Below are 13,373 nucleotides of genomic sequence, written 5' to 3' on the forward strand. Positions count from 1 at the left end.
GGGCCAAGAGCCCAAGGTGAGCAGCCCCCCTAGCTTTTCCTCTATTGGGCTAGTCAGATTCGGCCCATGCTTGTTTTTTTTCTGTCCTGCGAATTTGTCTATTTATCCGAGGATTAACAGTTTTACAGAAACCCCCCCGATATTCATGCATTTAATATCTCAAAATGTGCATCGGATTAAAATAATTTATATATGTAAAATGCTCAGAAAATTGTGTAGATTAATAATATGCCATTTTCATCTATGTTAAAAGTGTTTAACTTGCTGTTTATTTAAATTTGCTAATATGCCATGCTAAAATGCTTTAATTCATAACTAAATAACCGTAGCTCGGAATTAATTAAACTTTATATGTAAATGGGGTGGAAAAATGCCTAGATTAACATGGTGCACTTTATTTTGCTGTTTAACAACATTAAAATTGTGTTTAGGGCAGAATAGTACCAAATCCATAATTTGCATATGGGGATTTTCCAGATTTGTTGTTTGTTATTCCGGCCTCATTTAAACTTGTCTAGATAGGTAGTTTTTCATATGCTTCACCCCTTGCCATATTTAATAACATTTAATATTGTTTGGTAGCTTAAACGAGAGAGAACTAAATAATTGCATGTGGTGTTTTGTCAATATGCAACTCGTTGCATATTGTGCTCCACTTAACTTGTAGTATTGTTTGTTGCACTTTGCCATGCCATGCCTCTTTAAACCGGACATGCATCATACTTGATTGTGCATCATGCCATGATTATGCTTGTGTGTTTACCATGTCGTTTGTTTCTTTCCGGTGTTGCTTCTTAGTTCCGGTAATGTTGCGATTGTGAGGATTCGTTCGACTACGTCCGCTTGTCTTCTTCATGGACTCGTTCTTCTTCCTAGCGGGATTTCAGGCAAGATGACCGCTACCCTGGATCTCATTACTATCATTGCTATGCTAGTGGCTTCGTTCTATCGCTATGTTGCGTTACCTATCTTTTGCTCATCAAGCCTCCCAAATTGCCATGAACCCCTAACCTTTGACACCCTTCCTAGCAAACCGTTGTTTGGCTATGTTACCGCTTTGCTCAACCCTCTTATAGCGTTGCTAGTTGCAGGTGAAGTTGAAGATTGCTCCATGGTGGACAAGATTTTGGTTGGGATATCACAATATCTCTTATATTATTAATGCATCTATATACTTGGTAAAGGGTGGAAGGCTCGGCCTTATGCCTGGTGTTTTGTTCCACTCTTGCCACCCTAGTTTTCGTCATACCAGTGTTATGTTCCCGGATTTTGCATTCCTTATGCGGTCGGGTGATTTATGGGACCCCCTCGACAGTTCGCTTTGAATAAAACTCCTCCAGCAAGGCCCAACATTGGTTTTACCATTTGCCTCACCACCACCTATATTTCCCTGGGGAGTAATTAACCCAAGGGTCATCTTTATTACAGCCCCCCCGGGCCAGTGCTTGTCTAAGTGTTGGTCCGAACCAGAGCCACTTGCAGCGCCACCTCGGGGAAACTCGAGGGCTGGTTTTAGTTGTACGTAGTGTTCATCCGGTGTTGCCCTGAGAACGAGATATGTGAAGCTCCTATCGGGATTGTCGGCGCATCGGGCGGTCTTGCTGGTCTTGTTTTACCATTGTCGAAATGTCTTGTAAACCGGGATTCCGAGTCTGATCGGGTCTTCCTGGGAGAAGGTCTATTCCTTCGTTGATCGCGAGAGCTTGTCATGGGCTAAGTTGGGACACCCCTGTAGGGTATAATCTTTCGAAAGCCGTGCCTGCGGTTATAGGCAGATGGGAATTTGTTAATGTCCGGTTGTAGATAACTTGACACCAGATCCGAATTAAAACGCATCAACCGCGTGTGTAGCCATGATGGTCTCTTTTCGGCGGAGTCCGGGAAGTGAACACGGTTTTGGGTTATGTTTGACGTAAGTAGGAGTTCAGGATCACTTCTTGATCATTGCTAGCTTCACGACCATCCCTTTTGCTCTCTTCTCGCTCTTATTTGCGTATGTTAGCCACCATATATGCTTAGTCGCTGCTGCAGCCTCACCACTTTACCCCTTCCTTTCCCGTTAAGCTTTGCTAGTCTTGATACCCATGGTAATGGGATTGCCGAGTCCTCGTGGCTCACAGATTACTACAACAACAGTTGTAGGTACAGGTTGTGCGATGATCATGACGCGAGAGCGATGCTTGCTTGCCTTGAGTTCTTCTGCTTCTTCTTCGATCAGGGGATAGGTTCCAGGTCGGCAGCCTGGGCTAGCAGGGTGGATGTCGTTTGAGCTTCTGTTTGTGTTTCATCCGTAGTCGGATGTTGATATTGTGTATGATATATTGTTGTATTCGTGTGGCATTGTATGCCTTTTGTATGTATCCCCATCTAGTGTAATGTTGATGTAATGATATCCACCTTGCAAAAGCGTTTCAATATGCGGGTCTATCCTTGGTGGGACCTTTGAGATCCTTTTGGATAGGGTCACATATTGGGCGTGACAGAAAAGCATGCCGTGTTCGCGTCGCACCCCGACACGTTTGGTCTGGCACGCCTCTCAAGCGGGAATGCGTGCGGTGTTGCATTTTCACTTACAAGTGGGACCGCAGTTGAGCAAACCGACTATCGGCAAACCCCCACCCCGCCCACCGCGCGATGGCTGAGAAAACAGGAGGGAGAAGATATGGTTGTAGCATGGACTCCAAGAAAATTGGTGTCAGATGGGACTCGTGTGGGTGGAGTGTGCCATACTGCTAGACGTGAATGCTAGTTATGGCCCATGCCACCCCACTATATTGAGCCTATATCGAGGTACGTAGAACAAATTTCTTGCAGTCCATGCTCAGTCCTCCTCTATCTCTCTTCTCAGCCAGCCAGCGGACGCACGGAGCCCATCGTCTGTTTGCTCACATGCGGTCCCACATGTCAGTGAAAATGCAAGCGGACCCACTGAACCTGCACATCTTTCACCTCGACGTGCTGGTGATGAAAAACAAATCCAATAAAGATCTTCGGTGGCCGCTTTTGGAGTTACTCAAGAGTAGTAAGATTCTATTTACAATTTAACCCAAGATGCACATCTCGTGGCTTCAACTACCACTCTATTTTCTTCCATGACACGACCTGGATGCTGGATGTCCTACGTGTCGGCAAAAGGAGGAAGAACCCGACCAAATCTTCGGTTGTGCTCTCGGATTAGACTAGTTGTGCTAACTTAAAAAATTTATTGTGTACTCCCTTTGTTCCAAAATACTTGACTTCCATTTTTCCAAAAATGGATGTACCTATATACTAAAACATGTCTAGATACATATATATTTTGACAAATAGAAGGCATGTATTGTGCAATGGAAGGAGTAGAATGGATGCAAGTTTTTGTATTGGGAAGAAGAGTACATCCATATATTGATACAGCACAATTTAGTAGATGTTCTATCACTTTTAGCTAGCACAGAGGCTAGATATGAGATTAGTGCACTTGTTGATACTCCTACTAGAATAGAGGCTAGACATGAGACTAGATGCGAGGAAGCAACGTCTACTTCTTTACACTCGAAGAAGAAAGAAGCACGCAAGATCAAGCCTCCACAGATCAACAATGAATGCATCAAGAAGGCACTAATCCAACTTACAGGAGTAGTAAAATGTATTCTTGTGGTTCTTGTTTTCTTTGGTCTTGCTTTTCTAGTCAAAATTATCATTAGAGTTCGTGCAAAACGGAGGTCCGTTTGGGGTCGTGCGTTGGAGTTGGCCTTACAAGTGGGACCACAGTTAAGGAAACCGACTATCGGCAAACCCCCACCTCACCCGCCGCGCGATGGCTGAAGTTAGAGAAACAACGAGGTTGAAGAGATTGCTCTAGCACGAACTCCAATAAATAATATGGTGTCAGATGGATGTCGTGGTGGTGGCGTGTGCCGTACTCCTGGACGTGAATGCTTGTTCTGGCCCATGCCACCCTACTACTCCTACTACTTACTCACTATATAGTACTAGTATCGAGGATTCGAGGTGCTGGTTACGTACAACGAACACATTAACATATGGCTACAGTAAAAACACCCGTCCGACGCGCGAAGCATGTGAAGCTAGTACAAATAGTGTACTACTATTGCTGATTGGCCTCATCCGATAACCTGTTGCAATGCACGTACAATCATGTATTCAGAAAATACTTATCTGCCTCGTCGCACCACTCACTTAGAGAAGCGACTCGAAAGCCATTCATAAATTTAGTAAGTTTATCATAGGCATATCATTTTATTACATACAACAGGTCATCAACCCACATCGACAATGAGGATACATTATAAATACTAAAGTTCTCACCACACAACAAATAACAAGCAATGAAATGAACTTCAACTCAACCATTCCTCGGCGTTGGAAATGCTTGCTTTGAACCACAAGTGATTCTCTGGGACGGGCCATCCATTTTCGATCTGGAGACCAACACAGGACTGATCATCCAGGCTGAAGCGGCGTACTATATCAGTACCAGGGTAGGGAACCACCCAAATGTCCAAGGTATAGACACAGTTGTTTCTCATAAATGGTAGTAATGTTGTGTCAACAGTAGTTGGATCGCCTTTCACCATCATTGGATAGTTTTGTCCAAGGAAGAGCGAGTTTTCTCCAAGACTATCAATTCTGTACCAGGGAGAAGGAGTTGGCGCTAGCACACTAGTATCCCTCCCGAATACCATGCAACAGGTGTTGGAATAGGTCCGGAGAGTGCGACCATGGGAGACTACACCTGCTTCCTTAGTAGTAACATCATCAGTGGGCTGTATACACACAAGAAGAGGTGATCCATCGGAATTAGTCGCAAGGCGCCAAAGAGTATATGGGCGCTGCTCGTCCTCATGCTCGTGATCATCACCATCATCATCTCCCCCTTGGTTATAAATTTTTTCAAGTATACGTGGTGGAATGTTCACATGACCTTGGAAACACAAGAATAAGGTTAATTAGTAAAGGGAAACTTGCTAACCCGCATGCATGTGGATGAAACAATTATAATTATGGTGGAAGACAAACATACCAAAACTACAAGGATGCCATGCAAAAACAGTGCCACGAGTGGTGGCAGCAAACACAAGGCCCTCGTATTGAATTGCATCACAGTACTCTTCCGTGTACAGAAACTGATTTTTGAGCAATATCCATTGAGTCTAACCACCAAGGACGGCAACAAGCTTGTCGAAGATAGTAACAACTTCATAGTTGTTGTAATTCCAAGAGCGGTTGGGAACTCGACAAATTGCTATCTTCCATAGAAGGCAGTCACCATGATCGTATTTGAACGTGCATACAATACCTGTGTGCTCAACCTTTGGGCAGTCTGCTGAGATTTTTGGAAGTGGAACCCGGTCACGAGTGTACATATTCACAAGTTCCCACTCGTAGTTGGACCCAATGTAAACAACCCAATCTCCATTTCCGCCTACCCAAGACTTGCCCTCAAGCGATGGCATCTTAACATCATGCGTATCATTATCAAGCGGCATCAACTTGCACAGGGAGAGGCCTCCGTCATGCCGGCGCCAGTCATTAGGGTCACGGCAAAGAAGATAGGGGAGATCAAACCGCTCCTTGAATCTTGGGTTCCTTGTAATGATGTTTTTAGTTGAGTTGAGAATGGGCTTGAACGAACCTGCCATGCTAGCCGAGGTGATGACATCGCACCGATCAATGAGTTCCTCCACCACGTCATCTTTCAGATCGGGGCAAGAATAGTGGGGTCGTTTCCGGCCTGTTCCCTCCATGGAGAAGACGATCGAACAATGGCAGAAGAAAGGGTGAAGGGCTAAAGGAAAATGGAGGAGGGAGAGGAAGAGCGTGCGACAGCAGTTCCAAATCGAGAGGGAAAGGCGAAGGGTCGGTGGACGGTTGCTAGTTTGCCACGGTTCACGAAGAGGCGCCCCAGCCTACACGTCCGTTCGAAAATACTCCTACTACTCGCCGTCGTCTCACTGATATGTTGGAACGGGACTACATGTCAACGAAACATGGTGTGTAATTTCTCGTGCAAAATGCGATCTGGCCGCGTTGGCCCAAGGTGCCGCATTAGTTATCGACCTTTATTTTTTTTAATGGCGCGCCGTTGAGTTTTGAAGCACGACTAACTGGTACTGTATGCAGAGAAAATATAAACTACTCTACCACTACTCCACCTCCAGTACTAGTAGTATAAAAAAGATATACATGCTGGAGCTTTAGCGCTTTCTTGCCAAGGGCTGCCCACTTGCTTCTCACACTACCACCCTCTCTCCAGATCTAAAAAATACGGCCCCTCTCTCCCTCCTCACTGGTGGTCACAGATCTGCCGGGGAAGAAAAGGACGTGCAACATTGACGCACTCATCGTCGGCGAGCGAGGTCACGCACTGACGACAAGGCCGTCCTCTCATACCTAGAGCCCGTGTAGGATGGCCTCCGTCCCCAAGCTCGCTGCCGTAGTGTGTTCGGAGGATGACAACCATGAGCGAAGCCACTTCCCGCTGACCCTCAGGTATGCTACCTCTTTTTGAACCATACCCTTGTTCTATTGCCCCATCTGCCACGTCGTTGCATGTGGATCTTTTTCCACTCCACCATCTTCCCAATTTGCTATCCTCTGCTCTGCTGGCCACGCAGATGAAAACCATAATTTGCACTATTAAAGGAAACCCTACTTCATGCACACTAATCCATGTCTGGGTTGAATAAGGAAAGGAAGGGAGACTGTAACGTCCAAGAGAGTAGGCATCGAACCCGTATCTAGGTTGAAAAAGGGAAAATCAATAGCTAAGGAACGAGTCTCGTGTCTCTTGGTTGAAGAAGGGTAGAAAGGCATGACAACACAATAGAGAATGAGCAGGTAGATCGGTTTGTTGTCCTCACATAGGAAAAAGGTGGCTAAAGAGAACAAAAATGGGACGTAATCCACATATGCTGCCTGGATATTTGTTGCTCTGGGAAACCATACCTCCCTCACCACTCTGCGTCCGTGGAGGTACATTGTACTGGTGCGCCCACTATCCGAATGGGCCTCCCATGCTCTTATTGCCACTCTTTTTGCTGTTAGTATAAGCCAGCAGTCAAGTCAAGCAATGCTACTGCTAAAGTGATGCCACATTTAACTAATGCCGCTCTCAGTCTAATGCCACCGATAAATTTAAGCAATGCCATTTAATGTCACTGTATTATTTCAGGGTTAGCTATTGATTGTGGATGTATTAAAGATTTTTTAGCTAAGGCATTCTAATGATGTTGCATAGCCAGTATACCAACGATGAAACTTGTTACTACCTTCAGATTTTTGCACTATTAATGCATAAAGATTACATACCTCACTTTCATGAGATAAGTTAATTTTTTGTACAGTGTCACCAAAATGCCAAGGCGCTGATGTCATTTTATTTTGGTTAAACTGCATAAACAATTATGAAGACAAGAGGAAAGGTCAAGAGTGGGCACTTCCTCCTCCAGCTGTTCTCTTGATTTGTTTGATCAAGTTTTTATGTTTGATCGATTGTCAAGATTGGGATAGCAATTTTTAAGGTCCCCCCCAGTTCGAAATGATATTTACCTTGGAGGTACATGGTTTGCAATTTTTTTATACTGTCATTAGTTAATAATGCTAGTTACCTTCAGACTTTTATATTTGGTTTAATTCTCATACACAGCTAGTATACCAATGCTGAAACTTGTTACCTTTACATCTTGTATTGTTAATTCTTATAGAAACCTTCCAGTCCTAGAGTTTATTGAAATTTGTTCAGTAAAACCATTGTACAGTACCCTGTAATAAACTAACTACTCTACTGTTGCACTAGCCACTGGATTAGTGTATATTTGTAGTATTCGAATGGTGTTGCATTAGCGTATGGACATAAATAAAGTGTGGCAAGCTTTCCTAGATATGTGCTCAAGAAAACTACTACCTGTTTTTCTAAATACTAGACATTTGGGTACTTTAAATTGAACCGCGAAAACGTCTTATATTAAGGAACAGAGGGTGTAGAGTTCACTCAAATTATCCCGGTAAAGCTAGTCACACCTTTGTTAAAATTAATGTTCATTATGTTATCGGAGGAGGTCTGTATGTTTGTCTCTAATGCCTGTCGACCACATACCTGACATCATGATGTAATGTTAAGTCATTTCCTTTTGTATAGTGCCACTGAATTTTCAAGGCGGTGATGGCATTTTATTTTAGTAGAACTGCACAAAATTTGCTTAAAAGAAGAGGAAAGATCAGGAATGGCTCAGTTTCTCAGAAAAAACTATGTATGCCTTCCTGACATCAGCCGCTGTTGCTTTATTTATTCCTTCAAACAGGTGGTTAGAAACAGTCTTGCTACCTTTTCCCATTAAGAAATTGGAATGCTTATATATGTGAGTCTATGCTTCAACTAGTGCCACTTTTATAGTGATCACACTTTCAATATCTATGCAAACAAGGATGCTCGATTTTAGTGGAACTGCACAGAAAGTCCAACTGGTTCAACATTAGGAGCATGTTTTTTCCAAACCTTTATATCCAATTGGTGGCACTATGATCTGTTCATTACGAAGGTACATGGTTTGCTACTATCTTGCTACTCTTTTTGTACTGTCATTAGATAGTAATGCTAGTGGTTTGCATGTGAATTTATTGGCAGGGTGGACCTACATTGGAGGTGCAGGACAGGATTCAATGATTGGATGCTCAATTTCGGTTGTATCGGTTTCACCTCTTCCATCACTGCGAACATGGATATCCTTGGTCTGATGAAGAATAGGCTCTATATTTCTGCTCTGAACCAGCAAATCAATTCAGTATGAAATTGTCCAGGGCAAAACATAACTGTATCAGATTGTCCAGTGCAGAACGTGACAGATGCTAAGCGGAAGAGACATGTTTAAACCGAAAATACATGGTGTGGTATATGTTTACTAGCTGCTTGATATTTGTGCAGACAGAGATGTCTGCCCGTTGCTATTTGGCAAACAAACAAAGTGTCCTCAATTTTGGTTGAACTGCACAAGAGAATAGTATAGTCACTGCATGCAATGCCATTTGAAAATAGACACAAAGATTGGATAGTCACTTCATGGACTGCAGAAAAGTAGTACTGTACTGTTTATTGGCCAACACTAGGTGCTTCATTGCTTTGGTCTAATTATACAATGGGCATCATTTTGCCTAAGTTAAAGTTTGTATTCTGAAAATAGTCTCGCGGTGTGATCGAAAGAAGACCAAATCATATTGCAGCGGATGTTCCTCCATCATGTGTGGTTCATTCTCATGGTTCCAGCTATTGGTGAAACCACTTATGTTTGCAAGAGGAATTGTAGACTTTACAAACCAATTTGTATTTCAGTCTGTACTGAATGTTGGTCAAGAGAAGCATCCATGTTAGTAGTAAGAACATATGTTTTTTCTAGATCTTTGCTTTTGGAGCTACATATTTGTATATGATCTGTGAATCATTGAGATGCATTAACATGTTGATCTTATGTATGGGAATCATACTAGTTAGTTTTAGTTGCGACATAAGATGTGAAGTGGCTGATCTTTGCTTTTGGAGCTACATATTTCTATATGATCTGTGAATCATTGAGATGCATTAACAGTTACTTATTTCTGTTCGCTCAGTGTTTACAAGTTACTGATCGATCACTAGCTAGCCTACAAATGCGCTCTTGGCAGTTTTATTTGCGATGCAAGATGCGAAGTGGCAGTTTTTTGAATAAAAATGCCTACCTCTGAAGAAACTGACAAGCTACACTATTGATCCTACACGGATAAAAATGCCTACCTCTGAAGAAACTGACAAGCTACACTATTGATCCTACACGGATAAATAGCGGATCACGCACGTACTACCTCCTTTCCGGTTTGCAGGGCTCAATTCAAGAAACGACCTACTCGATCCTACACGAATAAATAGCGGATCACGCACGTACTAGTACCTCCTTTCCGGTTTGCAGGGCTTAATTCAAACCTCTCACTAACTAGGGTACTCCCTCCGTCCGGGTTTATTAGTCCCATGAGCAAAGCAGCAAGACCAAGGCATGGAATAATTAACGGCATGCAGAAGTTTAAGCCTAATTAATTCTAGCGATTTAAGTGGCTGCATGCGTGCCCTCGGCCGTGACTTGTTGCATGCTACCTCGCGTACTGCCTGCAAGGAATTCTGAGTGCCTACATGCAGCCGGTCGTAATTAAGGCAGCTAACTGATGCGAAAAAAGATACGCTTTAATTGTTGCGAGCTTTTTAAATTCGTGGAATCATTATTGACAAGGAGGGAGATGATTCGAGTGCACTCATTTGACCGCCATGCCGGCGTGTGACCCAGACGGCACGGGACGACACAGTCATAATTTCAGTTTCTCTAGTTTTCCACGGCAAGCTGGCGCGCTAAGCTATTATGCATTGAATTTCGATGACCGTCGTGCTACCTTCCCCCTATAAGTACTGTTTCCCGGCCTTCTCCGGTGCCACCGTGACCCAACTCGCCATATCCTCATAAGCCCCCACCGGCCCGACGTCGCTCGCCATGTCCGCCATGCCCCCGCCCGTCCGTAGTAGGCGACGACGGAGGCGGTCACCGCCGGAACTAGTGTTTGGTTTTTCACCGGAAGGCAGAAGGAGGGAGGAGGCATTCTATCTGTCTTTTGATGGCAATGCGGAGATCGAGGAGTTGTTGGAGCGCTACCGCATGGCGGAGGAGCAGGAGTTGTTGGAGCGCGACCGCCTGGCGGAGGAGCAGTGTATCGATGATTTGCGCCGCCAGCGGGACATGGAGCAGCAGCGCACCGACGCTCTGAGTCACGAGCAGAGCGCCCACAATTGGGCCGACTACGTGGAGGCCGGCACCCCGGAAATAGCCCTGGAGGCTGTCGGGCACTCACACGTTCGCGACCGATTTTGACTACCAGCTCATCAAGCGGGTTTCTCGCTTGGAAGCCGAAGCTTCGGTGGACCACGCCGGCATGGAAAGGGCTAGCGCGTGCCAGCCACGTGCCCTATCGCACCTCTTGCAAGTCCGAGGCAAGGCGCAAGACGCCGGTGCCGGCGTTTAGTGTGTACCACAGATGGCGGTCGGCATCGTCTAGTTAGCTAAGAGTAAGTTAGTACTTGTACGCTACTAGAGTATTAGTGGGAGTAGATAGTTAACTTGGCTATGATGGTTGTCAAAGTGGAAGTTCAGTACTCTATATGTGGATCAGACCTGTTACTTTGCTCTGAATGTTGAAATTTTTGTTTGAACGTATGGAATGGGCTTTTATTTTTTTAAATGGGTTGTATTTGTCCTCCACGGGTTTAGAGGCTGACTTGTGGGCCTAGCAAGTTGACGCGTACACAATCAGTAGATGATTGTACATGGAGAGGATGACAGCAGGGACCCGCCAAGGTCATGGCAGTACGCAAGCAAGTGCCTCCTTATTTCAATCCAATACAAAAAAGGCTCCTCCTAGTGGATTTCTGATATCTGGGTCCCATGCCATTGTCAACGTAGTCAATAAACGAGAGAATTGCACAACGAGCGGCTGACACCAGGGACCCAGCAGCTCGCCCAGTTATTTTTGTTTTGAGTTAATTTGATAAATGCCACTCCAAATCTGGTGTATCCAGAAATGCCACTGCAATTTCCATACTTTGAAAAATGCCATTTCATGCCATTTCTAGTGGCATTTTTCAAAGTCTGGAGTGGCGTTTTTCAAAGTTTGCAAACTGCAGTGGCGTTTTTCAAAGTTTGCAAACTTCAGTGGCGTTTTTCAAAGTTTGCAAAAATTGCAGTGGAATTTTTCAATGTTTGGAAATTGCAGTGGCATTTTTATGAATCGCCATAATTGGAGTGGCATTTATCTAATTTGTTTTTGAGACGGGAGCAATGTGTCAACTGGGCTGTGTGGGACACTCTGGCCTGTCTAGACAGCCTTTTCTTTTATGTTTACCACAGACCAGCCCAGTAGTTTTTTTCTTTCTGAAAGTGGCTAGCCCAGTTTTTTTGTGATTTGTCAAGTAAGTCGCTTTATCAGGCCTGTTGGGCTACAAATCTTTCAAGACGAGGAGAGCTTCATTCGGCTGGCCGAGAAAATGGCCTATTAGTAATGAGAAATGGGTTGTACATTTTTAAAACACATCAAACCGGCAATTAGTTTCAAATATCTTTTTTTCATTTCGAGATTTTAAATTGCATTGATTTTTATGCGTGGACAATTTATTGGATTTTATATTGATATACATTTATTTTTAAAATCAGTCTGAATGTGAATTGAAATTTTGGGATTACAAACAGTTCAGACCACACCGACATATGCAAAATTTCGTATAATTTTTTAATCGTGGCCACAATATGGGCTGTAATGCTAACAAAAAGAATATGGGCTCCAAAAAACCCGTAAGAATTAGCAAATGGGCTGTAAATTATTTGAAATAATGGCAGATGGGCTGTATGCTGTTTTCCACAGATTTGAGGCTTTCCACAGATGGCCTGTATACTGTTGGATGTCCATCCAACGGCCGTCGTGCTTCTTCAATCTCTGCTCTTCCTGCTCCAGCCGCTCAAACAAGCGCCGGCGGGACTGCCTGCTCCCTCCTCCCCGCGGCCGGCTGTGCTGCCATGCAGGCCTCACCGCCCCACCGTACTCCCATCGCTGGCCTAGCCATCCCTCTACTCACCCACACCTGCTGTTATTCTCCGGCAACGGCAGACGAACCAGTAAGCCCTCGTACAGTCGTACTCCCCTCCGCGTGGGAAACAACTGCCGAGTCTTCCCTGCCTCCATGTCGTTCCCTTCCTAGGCCTCACCATCGTCCATCGCCCTGGTGCTCTCGGCGCGGCCTGGTCAACATGGTCAACGACCAACATGCATCTGAAGTGGACTGTACGTGGAGAGGCCGACAGCTGGGTCCATGGCCGCACGCAAGGAAATGCCTCCTTATTACGCGCAAAATAATGATTCCTCCACCTGACATCAGGGACCCACCGAAAGTGCCTCTGTATTTCATGAAAAAAACGTTACCGCCGCTGACAGCTCGGACCTACCAGCTATATCTTTGCACGGAAGGAAGTGCATCCTTATTACGCACAAAAAAATGAATACTCCCCCTGTTAGCTGGGACCCAGTATAGTGGTAGGCTGACTTGTGGGCCTACTAAGTTGACAGGGACGGAGGGCTTTGTCAACTTAGTCAATATGCACGATTCTAGATCCAGTGACCGTACGATGTCCATCCAACGGCCGTAGTGCTTCTTCAACCTCTGGTCTTCTTGCTCCAGCCGCCCAAAGCAGCGCCGGTCGTGCCACATGCTCCTGCCTCCCGTGGCCGGCTGCGATGCGGCGGATGCGTCACCGCCGCGTACTACTCCCACCGTTGGCTAGGCCATCCCTCTACTCACCCACACCCCCTGTTAT

Source organism: Triticum aestivum, chromosome 5B, assembly GCF_018294505.1.
Source record: "Triticum aestivum cultivar Chinese Spring chromosome 5B, IWGSC CS RefSeq v2.1, whole genome shotgun sequence".
Taxonomy (NCBI): Eukaryota; Viridiplantae; Streptophyta; class Magnoliopsida; order Poales; family Poaceae; genus Triticum; species Triticum aestivum.